Below are 20310 nucleotides of genomic sequence, written 5' to 3'. Positions count from 1 at the left end.
CAGAGAGGGAAAATTATTTTTGTGCATGACATAACAGGGCTGCTTGATAAAGCTTTAAACTAGATTCAGAGGAGAAAAGGGATTAAACCATGTTCAGCAGAGACAAGCTATGGATTGGGATTGCATGCTAGAGAGATCTTTCCATCTGCTCCATGAGGTGTTGGGTACAATTAGGCACATTTGAAAAGTTTCTACACCAAAGCATGCAATATGAGGAATAAGCAAGAGAAACTAGAATCCTAGGTTTAGTCCCAAAGGTAAAACATCATTGGCATAGGCAAAAACTATTGAGAAGAGCATTGTGACTGCTGTTATGATGGATGGTTCTAAGTTCTTCAGCAGGGTAGACAAGGGGTACTACTGTGTACAGCAGAGGGACTGGAAAGTATGGAATTCCAGTTTGAGATAACATATTTGAGAGCCTCTGGGTAAGGATTAAGGGACAAGCAAATAGAGCAGGTGTCATTGTGAGAGTCTACTATATGTGGAGTGAAGAGTTTTACACCAGGATCTTTGTGGATACTCAAGAAATTCTATTACACTGTGGTTTTTAAAGGTAGTCAGTAACTATATCATCTTCATCTTCTTACAGGTGTTGACTATCAGCATGTGTTAGTATATTCTTTCTATTTATACATACTTCCCTTCTTTTTTATTGTTGTCAAATTCGTAAACAAAGATGGACCTTACAAGTAATCCCAGATATTTGAAATGGTAAAGACATTGAAACTTATCTGTAAAATTTCTAGTTTATCTTGCAAGAAAAAGCTTGAAACTTGGTTTCTCAGTGCTCAATATATTGCCACTCTTCTCTGAAAATTTACTGTAGATATACTAAATATGCTGTGAATCTCTTCATTTTTGATGCCAAATTGACAAGATAATAAATAATTTCCGTGGCAACCATGATGTATTAAAAGTTATGCCTAATATAATCCAGTAACAGGGAATTTCTCTGTAGTGACTGGACAGACAGAGGCACTGAGAAGATCGAATCATCTTATCCTAAGCAGATGGCAAGGATTTCTCTTTCCTTTGAATGCAATAAGAGTGCAGATAATAAATTTAAATTAACAGGCATGATGAAGCCGATCTCATCCTCTTTATTAATATTTCTATTATTCTTATCATAAAAGTGTGAATGACAAATGACACTCAACCTCAATAACTCCTCAGGACCTTAAGAAATTTCAGGACATCCATTTTCCTTCAAATACCACCTCTGTACATTTTTTCTCTCTGATTTTCATCCTTCTTTTGTTTCCAAATGGAAGAGCAAAACCACTACTTCTGAAAAAAGTGTACTCTGCTCCAAAAAATCTTGGGAACATTTGGCAGCATGAGTCTCAGGATACTTCAACAGGTATCAGATAGTGACTTGATAGAAAGTAAATAATTATTAATTAAAAGTATACAGAATGCAATAAAAAGAGTATTACATAGATGAACTAATCTATTGTCTTTGCAGGTCTGTCTGTGTGGCAGGTTTTTTTACTTCCTTCATGTCTGTTTTATAGACCACATTTTAGCTCCTTTGAATTGAGCAACTTGATTTTAGTGGCAAACACTCCCACAAATGTAACTGTCTAACTAACTTTCAGATTGCAAGAGTTAAATTTGTAAAAGCCCTTTAGGATGCAGTTTTTGTTAAGGATTTAGTATATAAATAATAAAATTTTTTATATCCTTGGTGCCCAAAACATAAAGTGGGAGTAGGATTGAACATTTGTAAGAGAGACATATGTGTCTCTTTTCCTTAAGTGGTCCCATTCACAAAGGCATACTATGAGCCACAGTACCTTTACAGTGCTTTGCAAATGTACAGCTTCATAGGAAAAGCAATGGCATATTTACAATTGCAACTGAAGATATGGCTATAATGTGGGTCATCTTTAACCTTCAGCCACCCTTGACAATAGCAGTGAAAGTGGGACTGAGAATAGGAAGCGAAAGGAAACAGTAATAACTTCAGCTTGGTTTATGTGCTGAACCCCAAGTAATGACCTGCTTTAAAGTTGTACATGGCCAGGTTATTTGCAGTTGTTAACCATGTTAGATACAAAATATTATACCTACAATCATATTTACTTACAACAATAAGAATACCAAAACATTACATAATAGTCAGATATCTCTTATCAATAAACAAGCATCTTAAATTATTTTATGCTGAATTTACTTCAGCATACTTTTAAATACCATTAAGAACTGAGAAGAAAACAAAGGAGTGGGAAAAAGTAACAGTTTTCACAAAATAAATTCAAAACCAAATCAAATTATCAGTTACACACTTAACAATTAAATTTTAACTACTGAAAGTGGTAATACACATAAATATACGTCAAAACCAGTAAAAGATTTAGTTGGTAACAGAAACTTGAATAACGTGTTTTGGGAGACCACATAAAATAAAATTTTTGCCAATCAGACTTGGTTAAAATGTGCGTATAGTGCACATATATATATGTGTGTATATATATAATCTTCTGACAAAATTAATTTAGTGGATGAAATGCAAATAAGTTTTATTTTAGCAATATATACTGTTTTGTGGAAATATTAATCCTTATAGCTAATATTTGAACATGTTTTTTTTACACAATGAAAATGACTGTAAGCTTCTAAACAGAGATCACTAAATTTTTGTCCTGAAAAAACAGAGTTCTTTAGTGTGTCATTCTCAGGTTGCTGTTATTCACACTTTCATTTGCTTAACTAGGGGAAAAGAAGTGGAAACGAAGGCAGGTTGGTAAGTAATAATCATTGTGAATATCACTGAGTACTGAAAACTTTCAAAAAATCGTTGATTACACTAGTAGAAAAAAACATACTGCCAAAAGGTTTAAAATTTTAAATATAGCTAAAGAGAAACAGTGGAGAGAGAACAGAAGAGCCAAAGTCAGTGATAGAAATTCATTTTACCTAATTGGAAGTGATGAGGGCATTTATTGACATATGTTAGTCCTTACTAAGGCAATCATTAATAGCGAAGTGAAAAGGGAAATTTTAAAAATCAAGACCGTACTTCACTACATGCATCAGTCTGATGTATAAAAGGACTACTTAGAATTTGCATAAGGATGGCTGCTGCACTCAGCTGTCTTTCAAGGGGTCATCAAGAGACATGACATTCATTTGTTCATTAAAGAGAGGCTGGTTTTGGATGCTTTACCCATTCTGTAGGATGAAAACATGGGTGTGTTGAAATGTAGACTCTGGCACATGTTGTTACCTCATTAGTTTGTAGTTTGAGAAATACTTAGATTATTTGGGTGTTAAACGTAATTTTGTCATAAATATATTTTTTTCTAAACCTTACGGTGCCATTAGGGAGAGGGCTGTAATTCACGAAGGAAATTATGTCAAACCTATTTATGGGTTTAATGGGTTATTTCTGATGTTATAAATTCATATTTACACAATTTAGAACTAAAATTAACATAATATACTAATTAATGCATGAATCATCTGGTATTAATGTATTGTTTTAATTTTAAGTTAATATTTGATAATCTTTAGTAATATTTTATAGAGTGTTAAATGCAAATATTTACATATGGAAGATCAAAAATTATAGCTGCAATTAACTTTACAGAATAATTTTTAAAGGTTTAATGTTCCATTTCTACATCTGGGAAGTATGTGTATATAGATGAAAAAAATAACAAAGTTATCTAATTATTGACATTTTGTTTTGTTTTGTTTTGGTTTGGTTTTTTTTGTTGCTTTATTTTTTATCTTATTTTATTTTTGACTGTTTTTCCTACCGCTATTTTAATCGAAATAAGAAGGCAGAGGGCAAATGAAAAGTTTCGATTCTGACAAAAATCAAGAAAGCCTCTGTGAAGGTGTGACACAGGTGTCTACCAAAGTTCTGGATCAAAATACTTGCCAGAAGCATAAATTATGAACTATGCAATTGATATATTTATCTACATATTATTTCTCTGCCTCAGACATAAGGGATTAAAAGAAACACATAATCAGTTTATAAATACATTTAAAAGTACATGGAAAATACAAAAGTAGATAATAACAGTAATAAGAATTTGGTATTGCTATCCATTTTGCATGTAAGAATTATACAGTAGAATCACAGACTGGCTTATGTTGGACGGGACCTTAAAGATCATTCATTCTCCCAAGGCAGTAAGTAGGATTGGAATGTGGAACTTCAGGAAAGGAAACCTTGACTTCTTCAAGGACTTCCTTGTAGGCATCCCACAGATTAGAGTAGTGGAAGAGGACATGAAGTGAAACAAGTGCGTCTTGTGAATATTGACTGCAGCAAGGCTTTTGACTCTGTCTCCATATTATCCTCATAGGTAACTTAGCAATTGCGAGGTAGATGAGTGAATAGTAAGGTGGATTGGGAACTGGATGAATGGCAAAGTTCAAGGTGCTGTGAACAGTGGTGCAGAATTTCGTTAGAGGCCTGTAACTAGTGGCACTCACCAGGAGGCACCATCTTATTTAACACGGAGAATGGTTTTTGTTGGAGGGAATGTTTAAGATGATCTAGTTCCAACCCCTGTGCTACAGGCAGGGACACCTTCCTCCATACCAGGTTGCTCAAAGCCCTATCCAGCCTGGCCTTGAATGCCTCCAGGGAGGGAGCATACACAACTTGTCTGGGCAATCTGTTCCAGTGTCTCACAGCTCTCACACTAAAGAATTTCTTCCTAATATCTAGTCTAAGTCTACCCTCTTCCAGTTAAAAGCCATTTCACCTTGTCCTACCACTATAGACCCTCATTAAATTCCCTCCCCATCTTTTCTGTAGGCCCCATTCTGGTACTAGAAGTCTGCTATAAGATCCCTGCCAAGCTTTCTCCAGGATCATCTTCATGTCCCTTCTCTGGACCCAGTCCAACATTTAATGTCCTTCTTGTGTTGGGAGCCCCAGAACTGAATGCAGTACTCCAGATGGGGTATCAGAAAAGCAGAGTAGAAGGGCAAAACCACATTCCTTGACCTGCTGGTCCTGTTTCTCTTGATACAACTCAGGATACTGTTAGCCTTCTGTGCTGCAAGTGTACATTGACAGCTCATGTTGAGTCTTTCATCAACCGGAGCTGGCAATCATCTTCATCAATGACATGGATGAAAGGATAGAATTTATCTTCCGCAAATTTGCTGATGATACTAAGCTGGGGGGAGTGGCTGACTCATCAGAAGTTTGTGCTGCCCTTCAGAGAGACCTAAACAGTCTGGAGAGTTGGGCAAAGGAATCTTATGTGGTTCGACAAGGGCAAGTGTGCAGTCCTGCAATGGATAGAAAAAACCTTAGGCATCAGCACAGCTTAAATGCTTACTTGTTGCAAAGGAGCACTGGAGAGAAGCACCTCGTTGTCCTGGTGTACAGCAAATTGGCCATGAGATAGAAGAGTGCCCTTGTGGCAAGAATGCAATGGTGTCCTGTGATGCATTAAAAACAGTATGGCCAGCGCACTGAAGGACCTTATCCTACCCCACTACTCTGTGCTAGTGAGGCTGCATCTGGAGTACTATGTGAGTACTGTGTCCATTTCTGAGCTCCCCAGGTGTCATGTTTTCATTATTTTTGTTATTGGTATTTCACATTATAATATCATGTAGTATGATCGCAGTTAAAGAATTAATACGCCAGTTCCATATGTTGTTGATATTTCCGGGTACCTGGTTCTCAGAAGAGAAGAACTATACTTCCCAGTAGGCTTCTGCTGTTACATTTCTGTTTTCCATCTAGAGGGAAAGATAAAAATGCTCACAAGTCGTGTGACTGCTTCCTCTTTTACTGCTCGTCTTGCAGTGTTTGCTCCCTAGCCATCTCACCTTCAGCATTAGAGCAAGGCCTTCAGTTTTGAACACACTCTCATTTATTTGATTTATTAGCTTCAATTCAAATTATATTGTATTGTACTGTCTTATCTTGCATCTGAATATCTTATTTAGTAAATTATTTTTCTCCCTTAGCTCAGTGCCATTACTTTGCTTTCAGGCTCCCCAAACCTCCCTACCTTCTATCCTTTTTTCCCTCCCCCCCCCCCCCAGGCATGGGGCTGTGGGGTCCCCCCCCCCCTCATTTAGTCACAGAACCAGGCCAAACCAGCCCAGAGCCATTTACATCAAGTCATGAAAGATGGGGAACTTCTAGATAGAGTCCAGTGGAGAGCTACAAAGATCCAGGATTTACATCCAGGAGCCTCTTCTCTTTCAGGAAGACTTGTGAGACCTGTGACTGTTTAAAGTGGAGAAGAGAGAACAGAAAGTAGATCAGTAGATAGTAGTAGATAGTAGATAGTAGAAAGTTTTCAGAAATATCTAAAGAATAGGTGTCAAGTGGATGGCTCTTTGATGGCGCCCAGTGACAAAACAAGGGGCAATTGGCACAGACTGGAACATAGGAAGTTCCATGAGAGTACTAGAAGAAATGATTTTACTTTGAGGTTGACAGGCACTGGAACAAGCTGCCCAGAGAGGATGTGAAGTCTCCTTCTCTGGAGATATTCAAAACCCACCTGGATCTTTTCCTGTGCAACCTACAGTAAAGAACCTGCTTTCACAGAGGTTTGGACTAGGTGATATCCAGAGATCCCTTTCATACCCTCTAGTTATGTGGTTCTGTGATCTTTGAATGAAATATTAACCAAACAAATAGAAAATTTTTATTGTAGAAGGTTCTAGTTATGACTAGAGTGAAAATGTACTTTTCCACAGGATCATTCATGACTCCTTACTTCATTTGCTTGGGGTACTATTATTATTCCTAAATTCATCTGTTTCTTTACATCATTGTCCTGTGAATTCCATTTCTAACTCTAAAGAGTAATTGGGGAATATATTCTATGCTCTTTTTTTTTTTTTTAACTACTTCTACTGATTAAATTGTCATTATACTACTCTAAGAAATGGATCCGTGATGTAATGCTGATATAGGGGAGAACATTTTGGTTAAGTAGACTGATTTATACCCTCTGTTTATTTTGTTACAGATTTTCATGAGAAGTAGCCAGAATATCACTAAATATGTAGGAATTAATGACTAATTTTATGAAAGAGGAACTGATAGGAGTGCTGTGGTCAAAACACTGCAACCTGATGTTGTGACAACCTGTGGAGTATGGACCAAGTATAGCCTGATGAAGAAGAGGAGAAGTTGGGCAAGACCACAGAACAAGACAGAGCAAGGGACCATAATGTCATGTGTTGATTAACATACTCTGGGAATTGAAAATGAGATCTTAAGGAACCAATGGAATTTTCTCTGCCTTTCTGCAAAGTGATGTGTTTTTCATGCCCCCATTTATATACCTTGTCACAGTTTGCCGCTCCTTCTTTGCTTATAATGACAAACCATATGTAAAAGAAATACAAAGTCAGGACACTGGAAGACAGCTTTCAGCACTTCCCTTAGCCAGACTGACACCTGAAGGTGGCAAGCCCCACCTTTGGAACAAATTTTATCATATATGCCATATCATGTGGAAAAACTTGAACAAAATTATCCACCAGTTCCAGTTCTTACCTTCAGATATATCTTCAGATTTTTATTTATTAGTTTTTAAATTAGTACAGTGTGAAAGACCCATATGGGTAGGCAAACCAAAAAGTTGTTGGGACTGCATTTTTTACTCCTGTATATATTCTGGCCTTATTACAAAGAGACCAACAGTATCTTCTTATCATCTTGCTACAATGAATACATCAAATATCAGCTTAATAAGGTATTACTATAAATTATAGTTCGGTAGATGTAGTTCTCCTTTCAGTTATTTAGCGCTTTTGATTCAAAGGTCATTGAATAAAAGAATATGTATAGACAAAAAACTTGTCAAAATATTTTTCTCCATTTATTTTCGTCCTTGTTTTCCCCAGAGAAACAGTAGATTCTAAGTGACCATTTGTCTAAAACTCTCTCATTTTATAGGTAAAGCAGATTTATTTACAAGTCAAATTTTGGTAAGAGTTCTTAGATCTCAGCTAGGGTTTCAGGAAAACTAGGAGCTATTTTATAATTCACAGCCATTAAATGAAAGTACTTCACATTGCTTTGTGTTTCCTGCCCAGGATATATAAAATATTTAGAAGCTACTGTGGCGTTTGGAGAGACAGTTTTGTCACATCAGTTTTGACACTTTCTGTTACACAAGGTCACAGAAAACAGTAAACACTTGATCCTCAAAATCCATATTTTGAGGAAAAAAAGACCTTGAGGCAAAGAAAACCAAAAGGAGTAAAGTAAAATCTATGATCACATAACCCATAGAAATTAATAGTGTTTGAGTTTTTCAAATATTAGACCAACTGAAGAAAACACACTTATATATTTATTTATTTTTATTTTTATATTTAACACTGTACTTCTTTCTGTGGTGATATAGACAGAATATTGCAGCATGTGATCACGGAGGGGAGTGTAGAAATAAGAACATTTAGTTTGAAGTTAAGTTTGGAGTGAAGACTAAGTTTTCAGTGTGTGACAGAAAAATGAACAGCCCTATTTGAAGAAGGACAAGATAGTATTAAAAACTGTCCAAAGATATTGAGGTTTAGTTTCTACAGATTATTATGGCATGATCTACTAGAGATAACTCAGAATCAACTACCGGGAGCCGTAGGCTTATAGAACATTAATGTAAAATGTAATTTGGAGAGTCAGTACACTGCAGTGTGATGTCTAGGTTCGGACTATTGCTCCTATGGGAGAGGACAGAAAGGAATGACAATATCCTGGGGAACAGGAGGTAAGCTGAGAGCTGGAAAAAGGCAACTCAGTCCTTTTCGAAAGAGTTACTGATGTCTCCAGAATGGGCTACTAATACTGTCTCTGAATGATATTTCAAACTGTTCCGCCTGCCAAAATAATTCAGTCAAGTGGAAAAAAAAAACAACAAAAAAAACTGCCTCAGGTAGATTGCTGCCCCGAGTCCTGCTTTGCCTACTAAACCTAAGAAAGACTCACAGCATGGCCCCTGGAATGGCATTATGTTGTATGCTGGAGTTTAATATTTTCTGAGATATCAAGAGGTTAGGAGAACAACACCAGAGATGGGGAAGTTGTGAAGCTGAATGTAAGTGAAACTTAAATGCCCTCTGGAATTTGTGATGAAGCAAATAATTCCTTAGAGTAGAAAGAAATTAATCAGAACGTACAAACGAACACAGGCTGGTCTAAGAGCACTAAGATAGATAACTACTGCAAAATCCCTTAATTAAGGGTTTAACTTGCACTCAGAAACTCAAGTACAATATTTTGTGTCTTTTAATAACCTGTGCTAGATCTATTGCTCAAGAATAATTCAAGGAATAGCAATGATGAATAGATCTTCTACCAAGATATATAGTGATACATAAAACTATGGCTGAAGCAGTCTTGAAATAAATATCAGTTCCTTTAAATAGCGTCAACACTACAGAAATAGGAGGTATGTTTTAAAATTTAATCTGTAGTGATAGAAATAACTAGTAACTTAAAGAATTCCTTTTGTAAATACAATTAGTAGTGAAGGATGAGAGAATAAACAATTCTTAATGAAAATTCTCAGCAGAGAAATATAAGATTTTGCAAACTAAAATAGACTGGAATTCAGAAAGCTACGGCTAGCTAGAACAAAGATGTATCAGGTTGGTGCATTAGAGGAAAATAAACTGAATAATGAAGGAAACCTCAACGTTGACTGAACACCAAATTTACTGAATATATTTGAAGTTTTTTCACACAAAATAAAGTATTTGTCTTCCAGTTCTCACACCAGTCTAGTATTTCATTTGACTTTAGTATTAAAAAGCCCTTAGCAGAATTATTATTAGCAATAGCATTTCTACGTAGCCTCTTTGAGAAAATTTTATGCAGAATAATATGTATAAAAAGAAAGGAAGGGAAATATTGTGCTGTTATTTTTTGTTCGTTTACTTGCTTTCCTTAGAAAAGGAAAATGTAGCACGGAAAGGAAAAATAGGAGAGGAGCAGAGACAATATGCTTCTCAAAAAAGTTGATGATAATCAGACTCTTTCAAATTTATTAGCACCTAAAAACAATATTATTACTGTATCTTTTTCCTATGGATTTTTTATTTTCAAAAGAGAATTAATAGTGCAACCATACTTTGATCTAAGCTATTTGATTGTATTAAATATATTAAATAGCCTGCTTATAAAAGTTTGGTTTGGATTTTAAAAACTCTGTGTACAGCACCTCAGAATACGTTATCAATTTTTTTGTCCCTAATATTATGAGGACAATTCTTCACCGAAAGAGGAAACACTGGAAACAAAACAGTTTAGGTGAGAACAAGGTATGTTTTTTCTTTTATTTTGTAGGCTGGAGTTTCGCAAATCTTCTGGACAGTTTCAAGACATCTGACTAGCATAAGGAGGTTAACTATAGAGGAGGGTTTTGTTTTGTTTTGTATTGTTTTTTTTTGTGTTTTTTTTTTTTTTTTTTTTTTTACATAAATAAATAGTTGCTCCTCCCTATGTATTTTAGAACTGTTGCGTTTTGCTATCTTTACCTTTACTGAAATTGTTATTCTCAGAGTAGCAACATATCTTTGAAACAATTTGTACAAAAATCTCAGTGGATGTGCTTCATGGACTCTCAAGAGCAGAATTAGGTGTTTGTAACATCATGGTCTAAGGAGAAAATAAATTTTCTAGGAGCTAGCATCAGCCAGGTAAACTCCTTTGGTGGTGACAGAGCCATGAGAAGAGACTGAACCTAAATACTGGAGGGACTAATGGTCACTCAGAAACATTTATTTTTAGAGAAAAAGTTTCAAATGTCTGCATGTACACTCATGATCTAGAACCAACTTTCTTGCCTGAAGCACTAACATTATTTGCATTACTCTTTCTAAGGATAAATCTCAATATCACAATCTAAGCAAGCACTATGTAGATCTTAGGAAAAAGCAACTCTTAAGGAGTGTAGCACATTTGTGTGTGCATGAGAATTAGTAAAAACTGTACATAATCCAATTAATGGCTTTTTTTTTAACTGTCAATTTTAAGTGCTTCTACATTTTCCTAATTCCTTAACAGAACTAAATTCCAACACTTTTTGTAATCATCTTTAAATTCAGATTGATATCCAACTTATGTAAATCCACTAATTTTCCATTAGTCATAATGAAGCTGTGTCACATCTGATGAAGACCTTGGCAATATATTAATTAAATTCCCTGTGAGCTTTTGGAGGACAAGTACTCATATGCAACACAGAATTCTTTTCATTTTACAGGCTATTGAAGAAGGGAAAAAAAAATGGCTTAAATCCAGGCTCTCATTAGTCTATTTTACCAAGGAAAAGATCTTCAGCAAAATATAGCTGCTTTGAAACTGCTTGTACCAGGAGTCAAAGCATTCAGGAGACAGCAGTAACTGAAAATTATATTCCTAATCATATATTCCATTTTCATTTTTCTTTTTCCTTTGTGTCATGAATTGCAAAATATCAGCACTTATTTTCAGGTCGCAAAAGTCAAGGTTAGCAGAGGAGTAGAGGCTTCCAGCAGGGATGATGGGTCAATCAGGCACCTCTAGTCTCAGCATGATACTTCTGTTGCAGCAAAGGTAAAGTAGCCTTGGCCTGGAATTTTCCCAACAAACTAATGGTTTTTATTGGCGTGAGAGGATTTTATTTTTTTCTCTGATCTTTCAAAAGGAAGAATAAATAATTTTGTCTAATAGGAAACTGTTCCACACAGGTAAAATGTCATTACCATCTGAGCAAAGCTACATTTTAACTTTTTGTAATGACAGATTTTTTTATTGAGACTAATTATTTTTTTTCTATTTCTTGGGTACTGTGATAATATATTTGCCCTTGAAAAGTCTGTTTATGTGCATGTAATTTATTTTCTGTTATATGCAGTTTAATGAAATGAATCAAAAGATGAAAATATATACTGGTTTCTGCATTTGGCATAGCATTAATAATAAAGTAGAGCAGGTTAATCACATTCTATGAGAAGAAAATATTTTAGCTCTAGGCTCTTTTCCAGAGGCATACAGATTTTTGAATCCTCTGCAGAGCTGCCACTACAACATCATTATCTCTCAAACTGTATCTTTGTTATAGTGCACACAAGGACACATACATAATCTTTGTATACTGAAAAGCAACTGGTGCACATTGTACGTACAGGAACAGGTCAGGATAGAGGATAGGATTGTAACCAGTTCTGAACTGAGTGCTTCTGACTTCATTGCCATGGCACAACACACATACACTTGCTCACTCACCCACTCTTTTAGAAAAGGAATGCTATTTCTATACATTTGTCAATATCTGATGGTCTCTAGGTACCAGTACATTATGAATGTTTAATAAGAGAAGGAATTAATATAAAATGAACACTGTTATAAATGTAAGCTATAATGTAATTTAAACCTGACTCTAAACGTTTTTCTGCTAGCTCCTGTTCTATTTATTACTTAAGCACTTCAGAGAGGCAAGAATCTTCCTCAGAAGCTGAACAATGAGAGAAAGCCAAGAAAAGTGGTCAGAGACTACAATGCTCTGCAGATGTTGGAGGTATGAATAACACATAATGTTAAAATATATTTTCAATTGAATCACTTGTTCTGTGACTAAACAGGTACAGTAAAGGAACCTAATGATCCAAAATGAAAAGTATGAACCACCAAATTTTATTCTGAAAATGTATCTTAAAGCTTTGAAGAAAATGCTGTTTTTTCTCAAGAAAGACTTCACAGGAAAGCCTGAAGAGATATCAGATTTGCAGCTAGTGTCTAAACCTTTACAAGCTCTGTATTGTTTCTAGTTTACTTATGCCCTTGTAATGCTGTTTAAAAAAAAAAATCATAAAGAAGATGTATATGAACAATTCATTGAGCACCTGAAGAACTCATTTAGGACCTAACTTAACTCATATTCATCTTGGAAGTAAATTTCTTAATATTAAGAGTATATTCCACAATTACAAGTTATTCAAGTTAATAGATTCAGCTTGTTTCCCAATATTTGGAAGGGTAGTGGATTTAAATATTTTATTTCACTAAAAAAGCCGTGTGATAGAATTCATTGCTAGTCAAATTTCAAGACACTAATTTTTAACAACAGCAAAAAAAGATTATGTGCTATTCTTTCTGCAGATACCACATTCCAGCTCTCTATCTTTTCTGCAACCTATAAAATACAATATTATGCTACTGAGAATAATTATTACACAAACCTAAAAAAAAATAATTAAATGATGACAAGATTTAGCCATCAGATGTGAAAAACAATATGGAAAAACATTAATCTGGGTTTAGCATCACCATTTACAGCTCCTGCTCCTGCTCTATTTCAGTTTATAGCCCCCTTCTAACAGCCCCACTTTTTTTTTTTTTTTTTTTTTTTTTTTTTTTTAGGACAGGGTCTATAACTAATTCACTCTACTTGTTGCTTAGTAATAATGATTCATGTTGCATATTTGCTCTCCTGCTACAGACCAAGCTGAATGAATTCCAGTTAGGGCATTTGATGGTTTCTTAAATCAGTGTATTTGCTAGTGACACTAAGGCAGAATTAAAGCCTAAATTTCCTCCCTCTTAGAATGAAAAGTCAGAAGAGTGCAAGGAGGTGAATTACATGCAAAAAGGTATCATGATATTTTTTTCTTTCTCACTGCACTGGTATGTTTTACCAGTTCTACAATTTGCATGAGGATTGTGTTGTACAAACCAATCTTATTCTTGACTTACAATTCTAGATATTTCATGTATCTTTCTTACCTGCAAAGAAAATGATTTTTGTTTTTTGTTTTTGTTTTTCTTTTTGTTTTGAGGTATACATGCAATTTTCTCCACAGTGACATCTCAACATATTTACTGGAATGAAGTTCTCACTCCATCAAACGTACCCCAGGACTTCATGCAAGGAAGTACTTTCCTTCCTTAAAAAATAACAAAGTAATTTCACTTAAATTCACTTAAACAATCATGTATATGATTCTGTATGGACAATTATGGATTTCCATGGTGAAAAACACCTTAATTATCTTCAGTGAATCTTTAAATGTACTTGGTCTTTGTATATGTTTCTCCCTATGGCCAGGTTGCTCATAGAACGAATATCAGAAAACGTATCTACTAAACTACAGACATTTAAAAACAACCCTAGAAGAGATCCTAAGGATCTAAAAAGAGATGGATAAATGAGTCAATCTTTAATTTCAAGTGAAGACTTTTGACAACTGTGCTTTGATATTTATTTCCCATCAGGATCCACACATACAATATGAAGAACATGCGAGACCAAATAACTAAATACATTTTTTTCTTTGTCATTATCAATCTTGATGCAGATCCTTAAAGTCAGGTTTACAGCATCATTTACAACACTCAGAAGCATCCCAGAGTATTTTAGAGCTTCCTATCTACTACCATGCAGCTGACAAAGCAAAAGATGTGTGGGAAACACACCTCTATGTTCATAGAGTACGGAGTGAAGAACACCAGTTGATATGACCCCTAGACACCTTTGTACAGCCAATCAACTCTTCTCCTTTTATGAGATTAGAAAACAGTAGGTGAAATAATGATAAAACCTTATGACTATTTAGCTTATATTACATATTAATTTTTTAATTTAAATGTATTGTACCAAGTTAGGATGCAATTAGACAAAATAAGGCCAGTAAGGGCTCTAATAATCATATGAGTGATTGAGTTTGCTTAACAAATAAATTTATCCCAGATAAATAATTACTGAAAACATTCAATTAATTAACAATAATGGATTCAAGAGCAAAAATGACAAAAATATTTATTTATTTTGCTGTTCTTTTTTTTTTTTTTTTACTCACATTACTCACATGGAGCATCACTCTTCATCTTATAAAGCATGAGTAGCTTGTGATGCGAATAAAAACCTATCATCTAAAATATTTCACAGTCATAAAATGTGTTCAGATTCAGACACCTGAAGTACACATAGTGAGCAACAGAATATAATTGCTGTCTTTTTAGATTTGCACAGCGTATACACCTTGTATTAACCATTTTTATTGTAAATATGTCTTTTCACCTGGTCAAGCTAAGCAGACTGTAAAAGAACTATAGTAGCTAACATTTCATATGTAATGTCTTTTCCTGTCAACATTATCTAAAAGCAATTTTGCAAAGAGATATGAAAGAAAATCTTCCTAAAAATACAGCAATATCACATTAATTACTAGTTATTAAAGATGTGCATTTTTGTGTCATTTATTTGGAAGCATATTGAAAATCATATTCTAAAACATTTTTCTTATCCATTAAAAAGCTGCAATTTCATTGCATTTTAGTGTAATTAAAGCTAGTTTCATTCTTAAGACCAGTTGAGCACTATGACAGGCTAATGTTTCATTTACTGAAGTCTATAACTATGTTGTAGTTCTAAGACCATTTAATTAACTACTAGTTACAAAGACAGCTGAGTTTCTAGCTGGCGTTTAAAAGCAGCGAGCACAACAGAAGCACAAATAACCTAAAAAGCTTCATGGGGAAACAAAGAAAGGATATATTTTTAAAAAGAACTATTTGAAAGTCTTTGGAATGGTAAAGAAGAAGAACATGTTTCTGCCCTTATTCCCCTGTCCCTCTCCCCCTCACCCTCCTCCCCCCCCCAAAAAAATCACAGTACATATAATAGCTTGAGATCTTAGTGCTTGAATATATTTAAATACTACATCTAAATATTTATAAAATTGTTATTGCTAAGTTTTTGATATTCACAGTAATTTAATAAAGATGTTTAGGGGACAGTTTATGCTGAGTAAAAAATATTGCTTCTCTAAGTGTTTTCTCATGTTTTCCTATGTGGAAACCTAAAAAAACTAATAAACAAATAGATCAGTGTTTTCCCTATGAGAAAGCGACAGAGAAAATCTTTTTCCTCACACAAATATTACGTATTCATTGAAAGTATTTTTCAAACTTCAAAATATCCAGCATCATCTAATATATGTTTCCAAATTGTATTCACAGCTATGAAAAAATATAGTCTGCATATAGCTTGCATTAATTTATCATTTTGGAATTGATGCATGTACATATTGGCACTGTATGTAACTTGAAGACATCAAAAAGGTAAATAAATGACTGTGGATTAGATAAAGACAGCTTACGTAGCAGACACTGAGAAAAAAAAAATTTCCTTCTTCCAATTCCTTCTCTTCTTTCCTTATAAGAACACAACTATTCTCTAAAAACATGCTGCATGGAGCTACACTCAAACTGAAATACTATGAGAATGTTGTGAATTGTAAAAGAGGGGTATTAATAGGGGAAATGGAAAGATAGATGCACAGTAGATCATCTTTCTTGTTAGCCTGATAGATCTTATGCTAACAGTCAGAGCACTGAAACAGTTGATGATGCTCTTGCAATTTATTTACTTGACAGCTAGGTCTAGTCATCAAAAAGCATTTGTACAATAAGTATATGAAATATTATATTATTATAACATTTGTTAAACTTGATATAAAGGGAAGAATAGTGGCTTTTTAGCAACTACAATTAAAATTTACTCACCATTTTGCTCACTAATTATTCCTCAGTAATTTCACTGTCATTTGCATTGATGTTAACTGTCATGCTGCTTGGGGGAGGGGCAGGAGGAAAACTTGCAAAAAATAAAAATTTATGTGATTATCACAATAATTTTTCAGATAATATTTCAAACTTCCATTAAAGAAAAATTATTAATTATTATTATGGTTAGTAATGATAATAATCAAAATGTCTGATCTAATCGATTGTACTTCTTACAAGGGCCAGTGTTGATACTTGTAGTGATATATGAAAGATATGTGATAGCTGTAGGTAAGTGTTAAGATGTATGAGAGTTATAAGGTATATGGAAGTTATATCATGCAGTCTTTACATGACTAAATATATCAATTTCCTAAAGACATGTTGAAATTGAATACTGCTTATTTTGTAGAGAAGAGCCAAACCTAGATTTGCCATTTCTTCATTTTGAGACTTCCTAAACTTGTATTTTTTCTATGCCTCTTTTCCTGCTAATTTGATCATGCAAGTAAATTGTATTTTAAGATTTCTTTAATATCAGAGTTCTATCTTGTCACTACCCCTTACAACCATGGGGAAGATGTCCTATTTCCCTCCATGAGAATTCCTTTTTACTTCCTAACATCTGAGGCAATGTGCAGAGACTTCAACACAGCTGAGCCATGATTTGTTATGTTACCTTATATCATAAGTTAACTTTCTGTAGGAATTAAAGTAAGAAACTTGATAAAGGTGCAAGTTGTGCAAAGTGATTTCTCAAGTGAATACACAGAGCACTGAATTTACATGGAATTTTGTAGAGAAAACCTGAGAAAACACAGTGCTTCTCTGGGCTGTGGGACAAGAACTTTCTTTCTATAGGTCATGACAAACATCTTTTCCAGCAACTATTAAAGTAATTAAAATTGTACTCTAGAACGATATTTTGAAATTCAAATAATACATCTGCACATTTAGAAAAATATGCATACAAGTACATCTTTCACATTGGAAGCCCCTATTCTTTTTTTTTTTTTTCTAGTTATATCCATTGATGACGATAATAGTGTCTCATTTACACCTCTTTCTAGGGTAGACTGTCACTGGGAATTGAGCATAATGTCAAAGTAATACAGAGAAAAAAAAAAGGTAATCTTTTTTTTCCAGTCTACTTTTTCAATTTCTTCACTTTGTTTATTCAGTTTCTGATGACAGTTCCTCATCTCAATCTCTCTCATTTCTATAGTCTTTATGGTTTTCCTGTATTTCTTTTCCTAGCAACTAACTAAATAGTATTGTTAAAAGCCCTGGTCTAGTGAATATTAGACTTTCACATATTTTCTCTAACTTATTTCTATGTCAATACGAGTACTTTCTCTTAAAGCACATTTGCTTAAATGGCTCAGTACAGTCTGCATTTATATTTGGTTATATACTGAAATGGCTTTGGTTAATTATTCAGGGCCAGTAGCATTTGTTTCAGATTACAATCCAATTCATGGTTGTTGAATGCAACACGGGCTTTCGACTATTTTCCATATCCCCAAGAAGACCTTCAGAGTCTGTGCATGTTCATGTTTACTCTCAGATCAGAAAGTCATTATTAAAGAGCATGTGGGATGTTTAAGATTAGGTTGATATGGTTGTTTTTAATATTTTCTTCAGTACAGAAAGAGAAGCACTGAGATAGTTTTCCCATAAATGGTTGAGATATGATAGTAGGCACTGTAACAATTATGGTGATTATGGCTCTTCAAATGATTTTTCACTATTATTGCATAAAATTTGAAATAGTACTATATTTAGACATACTGAGTCCTCGTTTGTCAAATTAAACTTTGCATCTCTTCAATGTAAGGAGAAAAATGTGAGGTTGTTATACAGAACATAAAGAAGAAATCATAGTTTTACTTCGAATGGTAGATCTAAAATAGGGAAAGAGAAGGATACGTCACACTTTTAGGTAGGTCACTGAATCAGGAGAACCTGAAATGTCCTATCCAGTGTTTATTAGAGGTGCTTGATTTCCTTTACAATGCATCTACATTGGTTTCCATTATTTTGTTATCTCTGGAAATAACAAAACCATCATTATTATTAATTCTATTATTTTGTCTCAAAATAATGTGCAAGCTGATGTCAAAAACCGGACACTGTTTATTTTGTGTTGCTCTGGAAATCACCTGGCAGAATTTAGTCATCCTTAATTAAGACTGCAAAAGTAGATACTCCTTTTACAAAAAGTTTATGTGGGTATATGTTTGTGAAAAAAACAAATAGAAACATCTTCACTCTTATGAAACTTTAGGGAATAAGTTTCTCCTTATGAAAAGGGAGCTTTAACTTTTAGTTTTAATTTTTGTACCCTTTCAACATCAAGGAATATAAGAGTATATGTGAGAGTCTGTATTTCTGTGTGTATGTATTTATTTATTTATATGTATCTATTCCACCAAATGACACTTTTCACTCACATACATAAATTCCTGAATGTACATATACAGATATATCTAAAATCTTATTTTTTAAAAAAATCTCTAGTAGTTTGAAAATGTTCAAAAGTTCACAATCCCAGTCCAAACACATAAAAAAATAAAATTAAATATGCCAAACAAATAATTATTTCTACTTTTTCAATCCTATTCTAATATAGAGTTTTCTGTAAACTTATTCTGTTTACCTTATTTATCCTGAAACTTCCCAAGGAATGTAGTGGAGAAATTGCAAGGTACAGATTGCAAAGGCTGTCTTTGTCAAATTCTAGCTCTTATCCATGAAGCTGTTCATTGTATTTCAAGTAGATCCCAATGTTTACACAGATAAAAACGTATTATGAGGAAGAGACCAAATGTCAGATGAATCTGCACAAGCTTATCAACTGAGAAGAGTTGACACCACTTCGTAGACTTGATAAGTAGTCTAATTCATGATTTTGTATTCTTTTGCCAATTTTTAGTGATGATACTTACTTAACAAAGCAGATTGATAGACTGCTAGCAGGAGTAATAGCAGAAGCTGAATAATTTCAATTCTTTTACTTTAAATAGGTTTGATAACAGCTTAACCTAGGAATTTGAACAACCCCTTTTCAGACACTTCTTAGCTGCTATGGCTATATAATGTTCTTCTGTGAGTTTCAGTAGACTAAATTAACCGGCACCTAGCCTGTAATCTGCAGGATTCAGCTCCTGTTCATAGGAGAAAAATTATCATTATCTCCTCCAGTGTTTTTTTTTTTGTTTGCTTGTTTGCTTGTTTTTTTAAACTTGAACTGGAAAGTCCAAGATTGAGTACCCTTCTTCACAGCTCTTCCTAACCCATCCTCAAGTACAGTCAGGCTGGAAACAACATAAAAAACAGAGGAGACTGAGGTAATCAACAACTCATTTTTTAAGAGGGGTAAAAATAATAATACTGGCAACTACGGGCCTGTCAGCTTCACCTCTATTCTGAGGAATATGGAACAGCTCCTTCTGGCAATTATGCTAAGGCACATGGAAGACAGAGAGATGATACTTCCCTTTATTTCACCAAGGGAAAATCCTGCCTAACCAACCTAGTTGCATTCTATGATGGTGCCACTGAATCAGTTGGCAATGGCCACTGATGTCATCAATCTGGACTCCAGAAAAGACTTTGACATGGTCCCCCATGACATCCTTCTCACCAAATTGGAAAGATATTTATTTGATGGGTAGACTGTTCAATAGATGAGGAGCTGGTTGTGAGATCATATCCAGAGAGTAGTTGTCAATGGCTCAGTGTCTGGATGGAAATCAGAGATGGGTAGTGTCCCTCAGGGGTCAGGAAGAGGAGAGGAGAAAGAA

The sequence above is a fragment of the Centrocercus urophasianus genome, unplaced genomic scaffold (assembly GCF_019232065.1).
Source record: "Centrocercus urophasianus isolate 14NV4802_14NV808 unplaced genomic scaffold, USGS_Curo_1.0 seq_11, whole genome shotgun sequence".
In the NCBI taxonomy this organism is placed as follows: Eukaryota; Metazoa; Chordata; class Aves; order Galliformes; family Phasianidae; genus Centrocercus; species Centrocercus urophasianus.
This window is presented reverse-complemented; position numbering follows the sequence as displayed.